General features: G+C 48.4%; 1 protein-coding gene across 4 annotated transcripts in view; it reads right to left on the bottom strand.

The window, feature by feature from the left end:
- Positions 1-17,361, bottom strand: part of Ctif (CBP80/20-dependent translation initiation factor) — a 279,653-nt gene extending 262,292 nt beyond the window's left edge. The window contains exons 1-2 of one of the 4 annotated variants that reach the window (XM_013510556.1): positions 17,112-17,361; positions 16,596-16,669 (exon numbers count right to left, since the gene is read on the bottom strand). The gene's annotated coding sequence lies outside the window, so the exon portion shown is untranslated. The remainder of the gene's footprint in view (positions 1-16,595; positions 16,670-17,111) is intronic. The other 3 variants (XM_005372899.2, XM_005372901.2, XM_005372902.2) reach the window with 3 other exon arrangements.
- Positions 17,362-22,534: the final 5,173 nt, after the last annotated feature.

The raw sequence follows: 22,534 nt of genomic DNA, 5'->3' as shown, positions 1-22,534 counted from the left end.
CCACAGAAGATGAACTGAAACCTCTGTGAAGGCTTATGAGAAAGAAGGAGATGCTTTTTTCGGTAAGACCACGTGTGTGGCTGTCTTAGTTACTTTTCTCTCCTTGCTGAGACAAAATACCTGACACCCAAAATTAAGGAAGAAAAGGTTTATTTAGCTCACAGTTTGTGGAGGTTTCAGTCCTTAATCAGCCTGGCTCCAAGATAGGGTGGCATAGCTGAGGGGCAACCGTTTATGGCAGTGGAAGACAGCAAAGCAACAATAGCAAAAAGGGGAGAACAAGCGTATTTTCCTCCCTTCTATTGTATGCAGGCTATCCACCCTTGAATGGGTGTAGCACTCACACCATCTCCATGCCCTCCTCTTGCACAGACTCAGCCTGTTTACAAAGTGAGGACCCTGGCCACCTGCTGAGTCACTTAGTTAAACTTCTAAACTTCTCAAGTTGACACAATTAATATCCTAGAGCAGTAAGGGCATGTCCTCTACACCCTACGATATAGAACTGCTGAGTTACTTAGCTAAGCTTCCAGACTGCTCAAGTTGACACAATATTTTAACCATTACAGTGGTTAAAATATAGCCTTCAAATTCTGGGACACTGCGCCTATAAAAGAGTAGGGTCATTGCCTGTTTTTTGAATCTGGACTCTATGACTGCTGGACCCATAGGATGTAGAATGGATACTTGACCAGTTTTGGGATAGATCTTAAGCTATCAGCTGCCTCTCCTTCCCATTTCTCAGGACAGTCTCTTCTGGAACCCAGCTACAATGCTGTGAAGAAGCCCAAGCAGCCTTGTAGAGTAGCCCACTCATGCCAACAGCCCCCAAGGGATGAGCCATCCTGACCTGCTAGCCCAGTTGAGTATTCTAACCAATGTTGTGGAGAGCAGACACAAGCTGAACCCAGTGAGCTGAGCTGAGATCATAGATGGAGGAGCAGAATAAGGGACCGTTGTTTAAACCAGGCAGCTTCAGGGTAGTGTGCTATGTGACCATAGTAACTAGGATACCAGTAATTAGGCTTTTAAATTTCAATCACTTGCTCAGGCCATAAACCTATCTGCTTGCACACATAACATCAGAAAATGTTCTTTTGTTTGTCAGGATTTGGGGTGGTGGTGGATGGGATACAGGCCCCACACTAACATTCTGTGATACTAATAAACAAGCTAAGTCATTTTGGGGGAAACTAGCAGGAGGAATTGTCAGCAGGGTCTGAAGGTAGAGCTAATTTTTCTATCAAAAATTTAAAAAAAATATGTATGACATATGTTGTTGACAGCAACAAATCTGAAAAGGAGGCCTCAGTGTCCCTGGCTAGATAAAAGACAATGGCTGGGACAAGTTCTGAGTTCAAATATTCAAACATGCATCTTGATTTTTAATTTGAGAAATACAATCACCATCACTCACAAGATGCACAAGGGTGTTCTGGTTGGAAAGTGCAGCATCCAGTGTCCCAAGTGGTTATACCTCAATGCCAATCTGACTCTTACAGATTTAATATGAGCAGCAAACCTGCATCACTGGAATGAGGTAACACTCAAGCGCACACCACAGTTACCTTCTGGATTAGTGTATTTATTATTGGTTGGAAGATGGACATCATAATAGAACACTGTTTATGGCAACACATTTGATAATCATTCTGACAACTGAAAACAGCAACTGCCCTTGTGCTGAAGATATTCAGGTACCAACCAGGAAGTTTCTATGGATCAAAATCCTAGTTACTGCTTAAAAGTCTAAATGTGCTGGCTAAGGGCTATAGCTCAGTGGTAGAGTGCTTGGCTAGTATATGCAAGACCTTGAGTTTGATCCCCAGTACCTCAAAACAAAATAACAAAAAACAAAACAGAATGTGCAAAACAGATGCTCTTGAAATAAACTGGACAAGAGGATTCTTTACAAAATATTTATTAACAGTGTCTTTAAATGATCACTTTTTGTGAATTCAAATAATAATCATACATATAAAAGGTTTATGTAAATGAATATTTAGGAACCCATATTTGTCCAATAAAAAGATGCAGCCATGCATTGAAATTGGACATATATGATTCAAAATTCTACCAGTGCCACATGACATAAACCCAGCCAAAATTCTTATGCAGCATTTTCCACTACCTTGGAGTTTCCTGTCATACTTGGGAACAAGTTATGACATTGTTATTGACTCTCTATCGACTTTTTATGAGACTCAGCTTCCTGCTAAGCAATAATAAAATAACAAGTTCCATAGTACTAGTTGTGGGTTTTTCTTCTTTAATGCACATTCAAAATCCTGGACAATTTAGTAAGACCCTGTCTCAAAATGAAAAATTTAAAAAGGTCTGGGGATGTAGCAAAGTATGAAGACCTTCAGTTCACTCTCTCATACTAAAAATAAATTTTAAAATAAATAAATAAAATATCACCAAACAAACAAAAACCAGCCCTGAGGGAGCTATGTCTTTCTATGTACATATAGAGGAAAGACTACGTGAGCACACAGAAGGTGGCCGTCTCAAAATCAAGAAGAGGGCCCTCACCAGAAACCCAAGTTTTCACCTTGATCTTGGGCCTCCAGCCTCCAGAACTGAGAAGAAAGAAATATGTGTAATTTAAGTCACTGACCAGTGTGGTCAGCCAGAGACATCTAAAACCAACTATAGGGCCGGGGATATAGCTTAGTGGCACAAGCGCCTGCCTGGCAAGTGCAAGGTCCTGAGTTCGATTCCTGGTACCAAAAAATAAAAATAAAAATAAAATAAAACAAACTATAAAATCTAACACAGAAACTTGACACCAAGATTGAGGAAGATGAAACTGGGCAGCTACCTCTTGGGTCCCAGTTCTGCTTTTCTTTAGAGAGCGTTGGTATTCTGTTCTCTCTCTAAAGAGGGCTCTTGGCCACTGCAGTAGATGTGGCCAAATCTGCCAGGCTTCACCTTCATGTGGGGTGCCCTCAGGAATGGAAAGACCTTTCTCTCCTAGCTCCCACTCGGCAAGTCTCAAGGAAGGTCACTGGTTGGCCTGACTCTGGTCATTCCCCTGGAATAAGAGGGAAATTTTGGGAAGGTCCTCCTTCCTGGATCCTTTAGTGGCCTCACAGATCACTGCACCACCCTTCCAGGGTGTTTGTAACCTGTTCATTCCAGCATGCCACACCAGCATGCAAAGGGCAACTGATGCTATGGTGACACTGGCCTGGGCCCGGAAATAGACCATGCATGCTGGGTATACCTTCCTGCAGAGACATAACTGTCTTGGAATCTGGAAACTTCCACACCCTCCATCCTAGAGGACTAGGAGGGCATGGTTCAGAGAACTGGTGGGTGTTCTGTTTGTTTTTCCACTGCCAAGTCTGGTATGTGACCTTAGCCAGGTCACTTGTGTTTTCTTTCCACATGTCCTCATTGGAATTAGTTTATTAGCCACAAGTGTACCAGGAATCATGATACTCGTGGCCCCAAGAGCAGCAAAAATCGAGGAGATACTCATCATTATAGTGATCACCCACCTACCCTGTGAAGAGAAAACGGGGGCCTCATCCCGACGTCCTAATAGTAGAGTCTGAGAGGGGCTCAGAGCTACACAGGGCCCAACAGACCCCTGGAAGCTGGAGGTTTGGAAAGACAGTCATCTGCTTTCCTAGTTTTAAATCTATCACAGGCTCATTAAGCAAACTTGGCTCTGATAAGGTAAGTAAAATCTGGAAAAGACCTTGTGGATAAGCCCAGAGTTGGGCTGGCAGAGGTTGACAATTGGTCCCCTCTTCTTCTGGTGGTCCTCTTCTCAGTATGCGTTCTTAGAACCACATAATCTGCCTCTCCTTACCCTCATCTGCTGCCACCTGGGTTTAGCGCAATAGAAACAGGACAACACTAGAGACATGGAGCTCTTTGGCTCACATGGGTGTCCAGGCGGACTGTTCGTGGGGCAGGCTTCCCTATGTGCTCACCAGGCTGCCATCGGCCACGTGTCTGCCCCAGAGGGAGAAAACTTCACCAACATCCCGCCAGCAACCCTTCCCCACACTTCTGCAGTGCCTACACCCTCCCTCAACAGGCTGAGGACAGCCAGCCATAGGGCGGGATTGTTCTACCTTGCTGAATTATTTTATAGGGAAGGAGCTGCCAACCCAAGCTGGCCAAGTCAGGCCACTTTGAAGCTTAGGTGTGGGCAAATGCCAGAAGTGGCACAGGGATTCTTTCTTCTCCAGGGATAAAGCCTGCATTACAGAGGAAGGGACACTGGGAACCTCACAAGAGGAGCAAGGACTTTAGATACGATTTTACACAAGGCCGGAGGTCACCAAGCAGAAAACATCTAGATGTGAGGTGACATGCCCAGCATCTCCCAGGTCACCTGTGCTAGGCATAAGGCTAGTGACCTTCTCAAAATCTCACAAGGGACCTCAGCATAACTCGTCAGACCCTATATGTGAGGATTAAGAGGCGAAGCTGAACTGAAACTGGCTATGACACTTTTAGTGGTGTGACCTAGGGTAAATTACTTATCATCTCTGTGCCCTCAGTTTTCATCTACAAAGTAGAAGTTGTGAAGGCTAAATAAGGTAATATACATAGAATATCCACTAAGTACTTTAATCCTTAACACTTGTCTGGTTTTTAAAGTTATCATTGTATCACCCCAGGGCTTCAGGAGACACACCACCTGTCAGTCCTGAGTTTACAGACATCCTTGGCCCCTGCTGCCCATCACAGCATGTCACAGAGCAGAATCCAGGCTTAGGGGTCATGTGGACTGGGGTGTATAACCTGGCTTCCACAAGCAACCCAGGGGAGGCTGACCTCTGGGTGTGTGTGTAAAAGATGCTAAGAATCTATACCCAGGGCAAAGCCCTCAGCATGGGGTCTGGGTCAGCATCTAGGGCTGTTGCCATAACAGAGTATTACCAAATGAAGGGTTCACACTACCCCCATTTACTGCCTCACAGTCCTGGAACCTGGGTGTATGAACAAGAGAACTCCCTTGGCAAGACACATGTGCTCCAGCCATGGCTGAGAAGCCACTCCTCTCATTCCAGTAAGCCACTGCAAAGAGAACTGCTCTCGCCCATTGACTGGGCAGTGCCTTGGGCCCCCAGATCTCCCCTCCTGCTGATCAGGCCATCAGCTGCATGTCTCCATGCCTCTAGGCAGTTCTCTACTTGGGAGAGAACTCTGTAAGTGGCAGCAAAGTGGAGGGATTTCTGGGGGCAGGAAACACAGAACCCACCCATTGAGAGCACATAAAAGACCTCCACAAGATACGCAGATCCTATGTCCCAGCATCAGGCTTAGGGTTAAGAAGTAATTATTAGAAATGGCAAAACTACAGTGATAGAATGCAGACTGGCATTTGACAGAGCCAGGGGTGGTTTTCATTGATGTATAAAAAATTATATTTTTATTGCCATCATGCTTGTAAGTCTAACTACTTGGGAGGCTGAGGTAGGAAGATCATTAGCTCAAGGCCAGACTGAGAAACTTATCAAGACTCTGTCTCAAAACAAAAGAAAAAAGACTGGAGATATAGTTCAGGAGTGAAGAACTTGCCTAGCACATATGAGTCCCTTGGTTCAATCATCTAGTACCAAAAGAACTTTAGCCCCTCCTGTTATGGCTTATATCCATGTCCCCCAGCAAAGCCTCATGTGTTCGTAGGTGTAGCTGTGGGAGGTGGCTGGATCATGGATATGTGATACTGGATTAGTCCACTGATGGGTTTGGCAGAGCTCTAGTTGTGGGTGATGGATTAAGTAAAGAGTGAAGACCAATCCAGGTGGGTGGCACCAACAATGGGCTTGTAGCTTAGATGGAATAAAAGGAGAAAACAGGAGGAAGTCTCACTGCTTCCTACCTGCCACACTATGGACTCTCTCCTCTGCAATGCCCCTCTGCCATGCTGCCCTGCTTAGGAACCAGCCAACTATGAACTGAAACCTCTACAAACTATGAGCCAAAATAAACCTTTCTTCTTTTAACTTATGGGTATTGAATATTTTGTCCCAGCAATGAGAAAGCAACTAAGCCACCTCCCCAATAAACAGAAACACAGGAAAGATGATCCAAATACTTACTGTTGATGAGGCAGAAAACATACCAGAGACTTGCTTTCTCAGCCTGCTTTAGAGCTGAGCCAGAGCTATTGACTTGTTTCTTTTAAATGAGATTTGATGAAAATTCCAGCAGGGGAATTTTGGGAAAGGTCCCTCATCCACAGTAAAATGAAGACACAGATGGAAAACCTTACCTTCCTGCCTGACTTTAGATACAGTTACATGGAAGCCTGATGCCTGTGAGTGGCAACCATACTATGAGTGGACAAGCCTGAGACAAAGGACAATGTGATGAAGATCACAAGTTCAAGGCCAGCCTGGGCAACTTATCAAAACCCAAGGGGTCCTAATCAGTTAGGATGATTGTTAGGATGTTTCTAGAATGTATGTTAGGATGAGCCCTTAAATTTATCACTAATCTACTGAATTAACTAATTCTAAAATTCCTGATAGCCTTAGACTTCTGGCTATATGAGTTGAAATACTTTCTTGTTTGTTTATTTGGTATGAGAGATCAAACTCAAGGATGTTCTACCACTAAGCTATACGCCAGCCCTTTTTACTTGGAAACAGGGTCCCACTAAATTGCCAAGGCAATCCTCCTATCTCAGTCTCCTGAGTAGCTAGGATTATAGGCATGTTCCAATATGCCCAGCAAAATACCTTGATTTTTTTGAAATATTTTGTTTTTAAAGCCACTGTTAGTCCAGTATTCCCAATAACATCCTACAAGCCAAGTGGTTTTTATCTCTCCATACTTCTACCCAGAAGCGCACAACAGAGATCATGATGAGATATAACGTAGAGGCCTTTCGCTGTAAACACAGCCATGTCTGATTTCCAAGTCTACAGTGCCCACAGATACCGCTCTCTAGCCTTTTAAGCAAAACATGTTGAGAAATGCCAGTATCTCTTGCATATGAGACACACACACACACACACACACACACACACACACACACGCCACCCCCCTCCTGTGCACCCTGCAGTACAAACAATAGATACACTAATCATGGTGTGACGCACATGTATACACCCTCCTGGGCCTTCTTGCCATAAGCTTTCATTTGAGCAGGACAGTATCAGCCTACACATGCATTCTGGCATGACTGTCCATTTGCACAAAAACTGGCACAGCAACTATCCTTTGGTTGCTCAGCACTTTGCATGCTCCTCTCCCAGCACTCATTGTGCCAGCCTGAAGCGCTTTTGTCTCAGCCATCAGATGGGAGGCAGAGGCCAGGCCCTGTTCAGTTCACTCCATTTTTCTCTCCTTGTTCACAGAGCCCAATCCAGCACAGATGCTTGCTGACCTGAGCCAGATGTTAGCAGGCAAGAGCATTAAGTCAAAAGGATTAAGGCAAACTAAGAGCAATGTTTGGAGGGAGAGGAGAGGTAGTTAGGTACATTCCCAGAATCCCTGACTTTCACCATCACCCGTGTCAGCACAGCAAACTGCAGAAAGTGGCAGAGCACATCTGGGCATCCAGCAGTCTGCTGCAACTTCATCTCATAGGCAGTTCAGCTCTTCATAACCCAACATGTACCCAGCGAACACACAAGCCACATAGCCACCAACACCAACTATCCTGTCCAGGCAGAAAGATGGAAGATAAAGAAGCCCATTTTTGTCCTAGAGGAGCCTATGGCACTGTAGACAGACTAAGAAACAGATAAACTCAAGCTCTAAAAGCTACTTTTGAACACCACCCTGGTTGGGGACAGTCTGAGGTGTGACTTCTATAGCAGGCCACTTTTTTGATCTCACAGTCAAAATTCATATCTCAGCAAATGCCCCAAGCGTATGGCTTCCCAGGGAGGTGACATCAGGACCTTGCCTACCCTAAGGGAAAGTCTTATAAGCAGACACCACAGGAAGCGTGTCAGCTCTTACCCTAGATGGAAGTATACGCGTCCCTTCTGAATAATTTCCGAGCTCCCTATCACACCACTGTTAGGAATTTCCACATTGTCCCTCTATCTAATTCATCACAGAAGTTCCTTCCATTCAGTGAGGCATAAACAGTGCCCAGCATGGAGCCTGGCACATAATAGACACTCATTAAATGTCAGCTTCCCACATAGAATTCCCAGGTCACTTACTCATATGTTGAAAGGTGTTCTGGGTGTTGGAAGAAGGATTTTTGTGAGTGCTGTTGCTTCTCTCATGATTGGAGAAGCACTGGGGCCGCTCAGAACTTCACACCATGGACTGTGCCCACACCGCTAGCTCATCTAGTCTGACTTCTACCTTCACAAGCTCCCTCTGTGCTAAGCAGGTTACGACAGAAACTGACTGATTCTCACAGTCAAAGCTTAACAAATTGAGGCTCTTCTAGCAGAAACAAAAAGACTAGGGAAAGATTAGAAATTGTGGCTCAGGAGAGCTGTGGGGACTGAATTAGTCAGGAAGTGGCGGAGGCTCAAGGAAAGGCCCTCCCAGCTCCAGCAGCCTTCTCAGATGGCAGCATCCCACCTCCCAGGTGGGCCAAGATTGCTCGCACCAGAATTCCCACACCAAGTGGAGGGCTGGCCAGGTAACCTTCAGGACTACTCCCAAGCTTGAACCATAGGAATGGAAGACACGGTGCATGAGGAGGCCATGGTGGCCTGCGGTCTGGATAAGCATCAGCTGTTGGAACTGCTGAATTCCCCTTATGGGGAGCCTAGAAGGTGCCTTATCTGTGAGGGCCTACCCTGAGCAAGTAGCAGGAGAATAGGCTCTGACCTTCCCACTCAGCCCTCTTCACCCCACTCACTCATTCACACTGCCGTGGCACATCTCTCCAAGGGGAAGATTTAAGTCAGGCAAGAGTGAAGACACCCGCAATCTCCTGAGGCCTCTGAATGAATCAAGCCCACAGTTGGGAGGTCCCAAGGTTTTATAAGCTAATTCATCCTCCAGTGGCCTCCAGATGACATCCAAAGCCTAACAGGTCCAAGGTTTCTAATTTCTAGAGGCTACTCTTCCCTTCTCAAATCCAGATCAAGACAATAAATCCATCCACCCAGACTGATGGGTAGAGGTCTAGCACACTCTTTTTCCAGGCACACAAGCCTTCACCAGCGTGGTGGATTGACAACTGGTGGTCAACTTGTAACACCCAGCTGAACTATACCAGTGTGTTGCTAGGTGTCGGAGGCCCACCTGAGGACTATTGCCAACAAAATAAAAAGGAGGACTGGAGAAGAAAAGCTGTTAGGAATATATAGGGAGCTGCTGGTTTTCCTAGAGGAGCTTGTCATGCTAGCTTTCCTGATGAACTCAACTGTTCTCATCATTTGGGGAGCTCGGGATCTTGTTGTCACTGAGAATGGCTATAGTTCACTTTGGGGGAGCTCTGGTCCTTACTTTGAGCATCGCTTTCTGCCTCCGGAGGGGAAGATGGTGCACTGTCCAGTGTCCTGGAGAAGATTATCACACTGGCTTTCCTGATATGGACTTGGCAGTTTTCATCATCAGAGGAGCTCGGGACCTCACTGTTACTGAGGATGGCTGTAGTACTTTTTAAGAGAGCTCTGGTTCTTACTTTGAGCATCACTTCCTGACTCCAGTGCAGATCCCTCCGCCTGCTAGCACAGATCCTTCATCCCACTGGCAGAGACTTTCTAGTTCTGCCACTGACCTTTGGGCCTTCCCAGCACAAATCTGTTAAACAGGGCTGCGTAAGGCATTGTCATGGGCTCTTGGCCTCTAGCTGGCCTCGTGGGGGGCATCATTATAGGCTCTAGGTCTTCAGCTGAACTCATGCAGGACATTATGGTGGGATCTAGGCCCTGAGTTGGATTCTTTGGTCTTTAGTGTGTGGACAGATTTCCTGCACTCTTTTTGTATATGACTTTTTGGGCGACTATTATAAAGTAATTCTATAAATTATGTATCCTGTATTGTTCCCCTTGCAAGCCCCTGACTACAACAACCAGGTCCCAGTTGAGGCAAGGATCTCCATTCAGATTCCTGGTCTCATTTCTAGGCCTGGAAGAGACAGTTGTCAGGACTCAACCCCCACTCTCGGGTTGAGGCCAGTAGCTGCCCCTCAGTATCACCCCTGCTTAAGCCTGGCAGAATTTATGTCCAACCCCATTTGCCTCTGAGTGCCTGCCACTCTCCCTTTCATTCTGTGCACCTGGCTCTTCTTTGAAAGGATGCTGGTTACATCTTTCATGGCATTTCTGGGTGCTCTGTAGCTGGAAGGTACCCAGATTTTCATTTCACTATGGTATGGAAAGTCCCTTAACTTAGTGTTGGGATGCCCCCTTTGGACTTCTTCATGGAAACCTTTCCTGGCTGACCTCCCACCCTCAGCAGTGAACTCAGACCACGTCCCCACACAGCCTCACTTGAAGCCCCACACCTCTATGCACCAGGCTGTTTTAGGTCCTGAGGATTCAAACATGAAAAGACTGGGCCTGGGCCCAGGAACAATGAACTGCAGCCTGAACAGAGGTCTCGCCATGCTCCCCTGGCTAATTTGCATTCTACTCTCTGCCCAGCTTGTTACAGCTTTTGTGGTGGCTTCCTGTGCCCATGCCTTGTCTCCCCAGCTATACCACCTGCTCCTAGAAGCAGGCCCCCATGTTCCCCACCCTATACTCACACCCCTATGGGCTGGGACAGGGCCCTTCCCCTTGTGGGTGTTAAACAAAAACTCCTCTCCCCTAATTAATGCTTCCAGCTGAAGCCTGATGACTATTGCTGGATTCTGCCAGCTGGGCCTCCAGCATGACACAGCATCCTGCCTGGCTTCCCTGAAGAGCAGCCCTGCATGACAAAGGATTCTCTGACAATGGGAGGAAGAGGTCTGCTCTTATTGTCTATGGCAGTCCCCACCCCAACACGCTCTGCAGCAGAGGTTTCCCCAGTCTCGGGAGCTGTGGCTCCTACCCACGCTCCGTCCTCCGTCTTCTGCCTTATGTGTTGTGTTGTCTGTGATTCCAATCCAACGCCTGTGACATCGAACTCCCCACGATCTTCCTTCTCCCCCCAGCCCAGGAGACGTGCACAAGCAACCCAAGCTTCTTGCCGAGGGTGCCATCCATCAGTGAGGCCAGAAGTCTGGGGTCCCTGGGGCTCCTCCTTGTCCCCAAACCCAAGCAATCACTGCAGACTGTGCCCCTCAAATATGTCTGACATCTAAGCTTCAGATCATTGCTAGGTGCACAACCTCAGTTACGGGCCCATCCCCTGGGACCTGGACACCACCTGCAGCCTCCTCAGCCCAGTGGCCCCCCGGCTCCCAGCCACAGGCCCTTCTGATCCGTGGCTGCACACCCCTACTCTGCTTGAAGTCCCTTCCTCCAGTCCATACCTGCAGGCTAAAAGCCAGGTCCTCTGCCAGGCTCAGGAAGTTCCTCAGCTCCGAGCACTGCCTGCTTCACTGCCCTTGCCTTTGACCTCACAGCTTGCTGTTCCTTCCCACAGTCAGGCAGCCTCAGGCCTTCTCTCCTTTGTGTGCACCATTCCTTCTCCCTGAATGCCCTTCTCCTGTACCTTCTCTTGCTAGTTCTTTTTCTTCCATTAAGATTTGGTTCCCCAGTTGCCCCCTTTCAGGAAGCCTTCCCTGATTTCAGTGCCCAATATCATGCTGCTGTAGAAATACCTTCAGGCTTTCCTCTACTATGGCATTCATATTGAATGTAAGAGTTTAGAGTGTGTTTCTCCTCCTAGACAGTGGGCTCCTTGAGGCAGGGGCTGTCCTTGCTCACTACTGTAGCCCAGGGCTTCGTAGAGAGCCCTCAACAGCATAGAAACATAGCCCAGTAACTATTAAGCTCATACTAACTGCAGGACATCAATCAAACCTCTCTGGTCTGTTCCATCCTACCCCATGCACACACAGTTTCCCTTTACCCATTTTGTGCTGCAGCCTAAAACCTCTTCCACTACTCACTCAGACCTGCACCCAAATTCATCTCTTCCATGAAATCAACCCATACCAGGCTCATTTTACATACTGTTGCTATGGAAACTGCCTCCCGTCCTTCATCCTTCATAACCCCTGGGTTAGTTAGCAGTTAAGTCTGGCTTCATAGCTGGATACAAGTCAGCAGTAGACACAAAGAAGCTCTGAAAGGTTCAAGGCCCTCTACTCACAAAACTGTAATGAAATGCCAGATGGTGCACCACTTCAATCCTAGGCAGTGAGTTTGAGGTCTGAAGACCACGGTTTGGATCCCTGTTCTACCATTTATTTGTGACTTAACCACAGAGATTCAGTTTCCTCAAATACAAAATGGGGTCAGTGCCAGCTTCACAGGTTGATATTGCATTCTACGTGGAGCAATTGGTATGAAATATGGTGAAAATGGTGAAGCCACATCAAGTACAGAGTATTTTAGTCTCCGTGCCAACAAACCACCTGTCCAACCTGAATGTCCTCCCCCACCAGCAGTTTTGTCCTTGAGAATCAAATGGTATCTATGGATCCTCTTCTAGGAGAAATGCAAAGACATAACAGCTTAGTAGACACTTGCAGGAGATTACTAAGGACCCTACCTCAAGGCTACAAGGACATAGACCAAACAAGAGTGCTAGAAGGCCTAAGGCCCACCCCCTGTCCCAGATGCATGCCCTTGTTCATTCCCAGATGCCAAAGATGAAACACAAGGCAGAAAGGGCCAGTCTACAAGGAAAGCAATCTCAAGCTAAAAGTGTACTCTAGAACTTTTATCAGAATTTGAGAAAAGGGAGAAGTTAGAGAGTTCTCTTTGAGAAATAAAGACCCAACTTCTCTTCCATAAAATACATGATATAGAGAAAGATTAGATGACATACAAAAATCCAAGATTTCTTGCCCCACTCTGTCAAGGGCTTCCTCTGACCTTGGACCTTGAAGTCTTCACATGGACATTACCCTATCTGTAAGGCCCTACCCAACCTGAGTACCTAGGATCCAGGGCTGAGTCTCTTCTCACCTTGTTCTGCCCACAGCTCAGTCTGGGCTTCAAGCAGAAGAAAATGTAGGCCTGAAGCTATGTAGCTGAGCTCAGAGGCCCACAGGTGAGCAGAAAGAAAGGAGCCCCTCTCCAAAGAGTATAAAAAGGTAAGTTATGCAGAAATGCCACCAAGTTTGAAGAATTATCAAAAATTGCATTTTGCCTGTCTGTACCTTCTATTCTCTCTGAGCACAAGATTTTTTACTCCATTCTAGCCATTCACCTCCTGCTTTTTCATGATCTGAAATATAAATCATATAACCTTAAAACAAAGGCAGCAGACCCCAAAACTGAAATGAAATTGGAGGCCACTGTTAAGGATTATATAAGTGAGTATGGAAACAGACAAAAAGCAGCCGCATACTAAAACATCTGCACAAACCTGTAAGACAGAAATGATGAAACCCAGCCAGGGCCTGAGTGAGACCTTGACCAAAGCATAGCTTCCACTGAGTCATAGCACACCACAGCTGGGGAGGGACCATGCAGAACACCTCACACTCAGAGGAACCTGTTGGTTGGCTTCAGGGTAAGTTCTCACCAGCTGCCTGCCTTCCTCAGAAAGACATACCTCTGGGCCCACTGGGGAGATTCCAAACAGCCAGAAATCCAGGGCAATGGGAACATACAAGCCTCTCTGTGTTGCATCTATCCATGGACCCTTGCAGCCAACATATGTGAAACTGAGCCCCAGGGTGAGTGCTCTGAAATATTTATGATTTGTTCCCTTTTGTAGGCTCTGTTACTGCCTTGCACTACTGCTGCTGTACTACCTTTGTGTACCCCAAACAAGTAGCGTGTCTGGCCTGAATAGGCACTTAATAAGCCCGTGCTGGAATTTTATCTCTACAGCTGGAAAACACTTTCAGAATCTAACACATGGCAGAGACCATGTGTTAAATTTTCTTGAGCGTACTTCTAGGTATACAAACTTGTCCTGGCCAGTGCATATTTGTGAGTAAGTAGAAGATTAGTAGATTAGTTGGCCAAACCTAAAATCTTTCCAGGCTGTGTCTGAGAATCATCAAATACATGAACTCTTGGAAATTCATGAAGGCAATGTCTTTGCTGATTTCTGGACTTCTCTATCTTGGGGAGGAGGACAGGGACAATAGTTTGGGGTGGTTTCTCAGGGATCTACATTTTGAATCTAATGGCTGTGAAGCTAGCAGCTGAAGAACAGACCCTGGCTTTAATAAGAAGTCCATGAACACATCTATGTGAACATGGTCATGTATTGTGTAATCATGTACATAGAAAATGCATTTATTATACGCTGGCGTGTACTGGGTATATCACAGCTGATATGCATTCACCAACAGTTAATTATTAGATGAGTGATAATACTTCAGTCCTTTAATTAGGAGCTGTTAGCTAATCAAGTGTTTTGAAAAAGAATAAGTACCACCATAATTTATGTCCATTTTAGGTTCAGTACTTCTTAAGGAATCAAAAACCCAACCTCAAAAAAAGTGGTCACTCAAAGCTATAAGCGTCGAAGAGAAATCACAGAGGAAGGAAAGTTGTCCTTCCCTAGTGAGAAACCTTAGGCAAGTTAGGTCACTTCTGAGCCTCAGTGTGCTCATCTGTAAAATGGGGTTGACAAACCCTTACTTCGCAGGATACTGTTAGGAAATGAAGTGACACGGGGCCAGGGGTGGGAGGGGAGCTACCTTGTAAAGCCATAGAAACACATTATTATTTCAGCAATCTGCTAATCACAGATGACATTTTACCCAGCACGCCTTACAAAATTACTGCCTCTGAGCCTTGTTACCCAGCGTGGACACTTGACACAAGGAACAAGATGATCTGTGTTGGTTAAGTTGAATCCAGTTTCAAACACTCGAAGGGAGTTTACTCAGATCCCAGAGCATCCTGGCCACCTTTCTAGCCTCTGTCCCCGGCACTCAGTTCCTCTATAATTGATCTGTCTTGAAATCCGGGCAATTTCCTCTCGGGGCCCTTGCCTGCTGGGAGCCGAGATTCCCGAGGTTTGGGACCCAGCCCCAGAGCGGGGCAGGAGGAGCCCGGCCAGGGCAGGCGGCGCCACTCCCCGTGCTCTGGGCGGCTCCTTCCTGAGCTCCGGCTAGGCCAGACAGCGCTCTTGCTGTGTCACTTTCACCCGGTGGAGGCTCCAGCGCCGCGGAGCCCGCAGCTGCTCGGCTTCCTCCCTCTGCGTCGCTCCGGCCTCCAGCCCGGGAGATAATCCTCGGGCTGCAAAGATAGAGTGTTGGGCGGAGTGGGTCTGCTGGGCTTCGGGTTGTGGCGGGCTGGGCCCAGGCTGGGGCGGCGGGGCAGACCCTGAGTCCCGCAGTCCTTAGACTGAAGAATTGGGGGGCGGGGACAGAGTGCGCAGATTCTCTTTCCAACTGCAAAGACAGCGCACCCGCCGGGCACTCTGGTGCAAGGGTCAACTTGCTAGTGGTGGGGGCGTCCACACACGAGAGCCCGCGGCGCAGCCCCTCCCCAATCTTCAGGTTAAAGGGGCTTCGGGGACGCGGAGGAAGGAAGGGAGGGGCTGCGCCGCGGACGAGGAATTCCCCCACGGCTGCCAAAGCACGCGCGACTCCAAGGGTCTCACCCGGCCCATTCCTTCCCAGGTAACCCGGGCGCGCCGACACCCACAGGACATCTGCCCAACTAGGACAACTAGGGGCTGTTAGACCGAGCAGGCAGGGACTCCGGGCCCACGCGGGTCCTCACTAAGCCGCGGTTTGCCCCGCCCCCACCCCACGCCTAAGCGATGTGTACACACACAGACACCTGGACGGGGGAGGCGACGCCTCACTCCTCCGGGTGGGGACACGCACGGCGGCGCCGTCAGCCATCCTTCCCCTCTACTCGCCGCGCCCCCTTTTTGCTCACACACCCCCAGCCCAAACCCTGAAAACTCCGTGAAACCAAACAGAGCCAACACAGGTCAAACAAGGGGCTTGGATTCCTGATTGTCTTTTAACGTCAATGGAATTACCCACCTCAGGCGCGCGGTGCCGGGGTCTGCTCCTCGGGTCGCATCCAAGCACGCGATCCTCGGGGACCCCAGATCGCCGCCTCAAGCCAAGCCACGGTCCCCCGCCCGCTCTCCCCTACTACCGGCGCCTGACAGTCGCCTGCCCAAATCCTGATGAAGCCGAGCTGGAGCCCACCCTGCAGCCGCTCGGGTCACTCGCCACCAAGAGCTGGCTCCCAGAGCCTGTCAACTTAACCCCTGCTCCGCTGGGCGTATCTAGTCCCCAGGCCCGATCATGCCGCGGCGACGGGAGTAATCATTTAAAAAGCCAACAGAATTACAACCCTAGGGATTGGCCAAAACTGCCACCCAGCAGATCCACCAATTCGGTTTCCTCCTCAGCTTCCACTCCCGCCCCGGCCCCGAAGCCCCCCGCGGCCGCAGGCTCACCCGGGACTTAGGGAGGGGTCGCAGCCTGTCTAGACCACAGATATCCCCGGGCACGCGGGGACCGGCGCGCACACACTCTCACACCCGGCCGCTGCCACAGACACAATCTGTCACCACGGCAGGGAGGGGCGGCGTGGAGGAACACTCTCGGGGACCCTCCAGCCGGCAGCCCGGAGTGCTGCAGCCTGCGGCCCCGACCAGCCTACCTCGGCGGAGCGCGATCACAACAGCTGCAAGTTTGCCGGGTACCAGACCAACTGCTCGATGCAGCAAATGCGGGCTTCAAAACAAAAGGGAGTGGAATCGGGCTCGCCCGCTTTCTCCTCCCGGGTCGGAACCCGGCACATGACAGTAGCTACATCGCGCGCAGCTCCAACGCGAGTCGGGCTCCAGCCGTGCGTCCCCCACAAGCCCCCCTCCGCCAGGGAGCTCCAGGGCCTCGGCTCCCCACCGGGCGGGGCATGGGGCAGGGAGTGGGATAAACCCAGGGAGGGGGCGAGGTCGCAGAGAGCAGTCCCCTACAGAGGGGAGGAGGGGACGGTAGATCAGTGCGGACACCCGGCTTGCTGAGACGCAGAGAGGGGGAAGGGGGCTAATTGTTTGGGGCGGTTTTCCTGGATTTATCTACAAGCACGCGCGCGTCACTCAGCCCTCCTCCCAGGCCCCTGAATCGATCCGCAATCGGAGACCACTCAAAGAGGAGGGCAGACAAGGATGCTCACCTCGGGGTTCCTCTGGCTGTCGCTCCAAGCTTGCGTCGGGGTGGGGGAAGGGGGCAGGGAAGGGGAAGGGAGGGACGCGGCTCCGAAGAGCCTACTCCTGCCTCGAGTTCCGCGCGTCCCAGCTGCGGAGCGGACCCGGCGCACCGGCGCAGGGACCCAGCCTAGAGGGGAGGGAGGGAGGGAAGGGACTGAGGGAGGGAGGGGCGGGCAGGGGGGAGGGAGTAGAGGAAAGGGAAAAAAACCGATCCCGTTCTGACACAGGGAAAGAGAATGTAGGAGAGTGACGTCCAGGTCCCGCCTCCCCCTCCGGCCACGTGCAGACTTGAAAGGAAAGAGGGCGTTGGCAGGCCTGCTGGGTAATGTAGTTCGCCTTTCTTTCCGGGGATGGCGGGCCCTGGAGAGCGGGGTGCCGCGGGCGCGCAAAGCATTAGCCTGAGCCTCCGAGACAGCTCAGTCTAGCGACGCTAAAACTTGCCACCCAGCGATGCCCTGGCTCTGCCGCGGCTTGGGTGGGGACCTCTCTGGCGGGGAGGGCTGAGGATAGAGGCATGGTCCGCGCTTGGTTTTACAGTGTGGAAGGCTATAAGGATGAGGATTTCCACGCTTAAAGCGCAGCCTGTCCTAATGGCAGATAAAGGGGAGCTTTGTGTATGCACTGGGGGCGGGAGGGGGGTGGCGTTATTAATGCTGCATTAAGTGCCTCCGTCGGTTATTGAGATGCATATGTTACAATTAACATTTGAGCATCGCTGTGGCAGGGGCGGGATGTTGTAATTAGATATGCACTTTGCAACCAATTAATTTTCCATTGGCCATGCTAAAGGCTGGGACAGGGTAGCTGGGATATTCCATGCTGTGGATAATTCAGTCATCACTTAACCAAGTCACCAATGTTAAAACTGAACTTGGCACAGAGCAGCCTTTAGGAGAAAGTTAAAATGCTTATGCCCCACCAAGCAAGAAAGTCAGACACAGAACTGTTGTAGAAATCCATGTATTGATGAATTCTTACAACATTTGCTGAGCCCTTCTACAGACTATTTGGGAATTCCAAGACATGAAGACCCTCACTCTAGGCTCCCAAGGAGCTCAGTTTAGTTAAAGGTCCACCGTCCATGAAAGTACAGGAGATAAGTCAACATTTAACATAAGGATAAACTAAAGTGCTATGGAACCCACAGAGGAGCAGGCAACCAAGATGGAGTGGGAGGGGTCAGGGAAAGGGTATTTATGCAAAGAATTACTATAATGTCTTTTTCTCTAAGATTTTTAACAAAGGCAAAGGAATGGACATGCATCTGACTAAAACTATGGAGGACAAAGGCTCCAGATGCCAGAGAAGAGAGCTGATTCTGACTGGCCCAGCAGTTTGGCCTGACAGAGGGGCAAGTGGAGCTGGGCAGTGTAGAAAGAAGGGAGCGAGTCTAGAGCGCAGGAGGAGCCTGGGACAGCTTCCCCAAAGAGGTGAGCTTGGCGTGGGCCTGGAAGGATGGATAGGATTTTGTTCTATGTAGAGAACGTGTGTTTTAGGCTTGAGCTATGGAAGGAGCCAAGTTTTGGATAAAAGGAGAACAGCATCTACATCTTGTAGGGAACTCCTTTAATTTTTTGTGCCAGAGGGCACAGTGGGTGACACATACCCAACTCCATGCCCTGTGGAATAAAGGCAGCAGGCCCAGAGATTCCAGCAGCACATTCACAGCCAAGTATTGCCAAGAGGCAAAGTGGGTACCTGAAGCCAGGTGTCTGAGTGCCAGGCCTAGTCCTGCTTCACCACAAAAGGAACAGACTTCAGAACACCTGACTCTTCCCGCTGCTTTGTCTTTCTTAGCATTTATGCCTCATTGGTGTAGCAGTGAGTCATTTTTATGTTTTAACATCTGGACAATTTCCTGGGTTTACAAAATATTAACTAATAGTACTGGATTCTGTCCTTTCTACAAATTCTCATTTTTGTACCTTTCTGGTTTTGCACATTGTGTGACAGGGATGCCATCTGTAAAGGAAAAGAGAATGGGTCTTGGATCTTGGCTTTACTCTTGCTTTAAATCAGTCCCAGAGGTGAGGGAGGAGAGGCTGAGCAAGGCACAGAGTATAAAACGCCCATGAACAACAAAGGCCTCTGTGTGGGATGTGGACCTGGGGTAAGCCAGGCAGTGGGAACAACATACTCTCGAGTCAACCTGATCCCTGGGTTTGAATCCTACCCATGGTCTTTCAGGCTCTGCTACCATCAGCAGCTAACTTCTGTCCAGCTGAGGTGACCTTGAGCAGTTTATTCAACAATCTTCTTGGTTTTGTGAGGACCAATGGAATAATATATTTAAGTGGGGTCTGTAACAGGGGAAGTTATTCATGATGGCTGAGTCTCTTTCCTGTCTTAAGATCTTTCTAACCTATAAGAATGATCCCTAAATTTCCTTCTGTAGACTTAGGCCAGCAGAACTCATGTTGCAGGGAGAAATCCAAGGAGGAAGAGCTCATTCTAGTGTATGAACTAAGTTAGGTTAATCTTCAAGAATCTTCTTGGCTCCTACTTCTCCCACCTACCCTCATCACCTGACTGTGGTTTATATTCTCCTCCTCCCCACCTTGCTGCCCAAAGACCCCCATCCAAGTCCACCTTCTCTGGGTTGTGCCCCCAAGCCCCGCACTGCTGCACATCAGACCTACCTTCTGCCTTTCTGTGTTCTCAGAGCCTGGCTCTCTGCTTTCCCTCCACACTAATAAACCTTCACTAACCTCCCTAAGATCTTTCATGCATTCTCTTCTCCAACCCTGCCAGTTTTGTTTTCTGATTGAGAGCTCGCCAAGGCGGCCTCTGATGATAGGCATTTCAAGGTGGAATGGGCGACTTGGGAGATGGCTCTATGGATCCCCCAGACTGAAGTTCCCTGGGATGGGAGTTGCAAGTAGCAGGCTGGGCTTACATAGCCCTCATCTGAAGCCCTTCTTCCTCGAATTGTCATTGACCTTGTACCTGGCCTACAAGTTAGAATCAGAAATGCTGCTGAGTTAATGAACTGGGGGTTCCTGGGGAAATGACACTAGCATTGGGTAACTCTTTCAGATTTGGAGTGGCCGAAAGGCCTAGAAATGAAAACCAGGATAGTTCTCTGTGTTTTAAGCAGCTGCTTCTAATCCATGTTTGCCTAAGACACTAGCAAAATTAAATATTTCTTCTTTATCTCTCTGTTCTTTCTCTCTGTTCCTTCTGCAGTTTTTCTAGGGAAAAGTTACCCCCCACCCACCCTGATTCCTCACATTTAGGTATGTGTGTATTTAGTTAGTTTAATTCTTTGATGCTGAGATTAAACTAAGGGCTTAATACATGCTAAGCCCTTACTCAGCCACTGAACTGTACCCCACACCATTAACATTGATTGAAGGCCTGGTGGGAACCACCAGAGTGCTAAGGGAAGAAACTGTGACAAGGCTGACATCCAGGCCACCAAAGGAAGTCAAGTGGTTCACTGCACGAGGGTGACTTAAACTGAACTCAGGGTTCCCATTAGGTTGCATTGGTCAGAGAAGACTTCTGGGAGGAAAGGAGGGACTAAAGCCACTGTGACTTTCTACTTCGAGGAATTTAGCAGTGGCTCAAGTCCCTGTTATGTAGCACTGGCTTGGGAGCACTGCAGAAATAGTGACCTTGGTGGGAGCTAGAGTGGTTTTAGTGTGCAGAGTGCAGCCACTGACCCCACAGAAGGAAGTTGCCAGGCTGGCATCTGTGCTGCTGCTGTGGTGTGTTGGCCTAAAGAGATAATGGCTTGATAGAACCAGGTTGAATTTCACCTCTGCCTCCTCTCGGCTTCCACTACACAACCCAAAGACCATCACTTGAACACCAGATGCAAAGTGATCCCCTAAGGTGGCCATCGGTTGTAGATGAAGGGACATGGACAGAGGACAATGAGCTTGAGAAAAGCAAATGTGGAATAAGAAACAAACCGAGAAATATCTACTGAGAGCATGCTGCACATATGACATGGCAAGGCGTTGATTTGACATCTCTTGCTGTTTGACATTTCCTCCCCCTGGGCCTCAGTTTCCATATCTCTAAAATAAATTAGTTCTCTAAAATTATCTCCAAACATGAGGCTTCCCCTTCAGGAACTTTACAATCTCTGTGGAAAAAGAAAAACAAAACTGTGAAATTAAGTAGGCAAAAGAACAAATTTTAAGTGGTTTAATTCTGGCAGAGCAGAAGGTGTTTGTAATAGTCATTAAACGAAGCCTTGAAGCTCCCGAGGGAACAAAAGGTAAGCAGACCTTGTCTTGCAAGATTCAAGGACAGTAAGTAAAGCCCCTGAATCATAGGATATTCCTTAGGACTCTCAGAGTTAAATGTCAGACCTCACAGGTCACTGGCATGAGTGCCTAATCCACAGCCTTGTCCCCTGATGAGGGCCTGAAATAGATATACCCACATCTTTACAAGGGACTAGTGTCCTTGTTTACCAGGCTCTAGAACACACACAACACACGCACAGAATCACTCTTATCCTGGGAGAGGAAGCCAGGTCTAATTGAAACAGAGATGTATACCTGAGGCCCCATTGGCTAGGCCCACTGGTTAGGCTAGATGAGCTGAACCAATGGGATTATCTCTTGCAAGAATCTGAAGGAAGAAACTAAGGAACTTTTGCTCATTGGTGATGGCTCAAGTCAAGGCTTTTGGTCAAGGTGGGCCAGGTGCAAGACATCAAAACTGCAGAGGCTGGTAGGGAAAGAGGAGAGAAAATGGGGAGAAAGAAATGTCCAGAGTAGCCTGATTGCAGACTTTGCCAGTTCTCAGTCACTGGATGCTGTACTGTATTTGTCTTTAATTCCTGATCTCTCTGTATCCTTATAGAACTCTCTTTAGTTTCTGCTAGGCTGAGTGGTTTCTAATCATTAAAGAAATGCAGGGAGAGAAGTTAGGCCATTGTGATCCCTGTAGCTGGGACTCTCTCCTCCTGAAAAAATGCCTTCCCTTTTCTATCTCAGATGTCTTCCATTTCAACGTCTTTATAAATCCTGCCTGTGAAATCCTCACTCTGAAATGTCTGCAAAATAATTTGGTCTTGAACCTTCCATAAGCTCCAAATCATTTTTAAAGACCGATAGCTAATATATTAATTGAGGAACTACTATCTGTTAGGCAATAAGCAAAACACATTTGATGCTTTTTCTCGTCTAGTTGACACTGGAAAAAATAGGTTAGAAGAGATGAAAGAATGTGCTCAGAGCACACAGCTGGACTTACATGGCGATGGTGCACTTGGAGCTATGGACTGTGGAGCCAGTGAGCTGAGCTACACTGTCCATCTCAGAACTCAGGATACCCCTTCTCTGGTTTGCCCAGGAAACTGTCTCCTCCAGTTGCAGAAATTGATAGGAGCAAGGTTCTTCCTTGCTGGTATATTTTATAAGGAAGATGT

The sequence above is a fragment of the Chinchilla lanigera genome, unplaced genomic scaffold (assembly GCF_000276665.1).
Source record: "Chinchilla lanigera isolate Chin_1 unplaced genomic scaffold, ChiLan1.0 scaffold00001, whole genome shotgun sequence".
Lineage (NCBI taxonomy): Eukaryota > Metazoa > Chordata > Mammalia > Rodentia > Chinchillidae > Chinchilla > Chinchilla lanigera.
The sequence above is the reverse complement of the archived record's forward strand: the minus strand, read 5'-3'. Positions and strand labels throughout refer to the sequence as shown.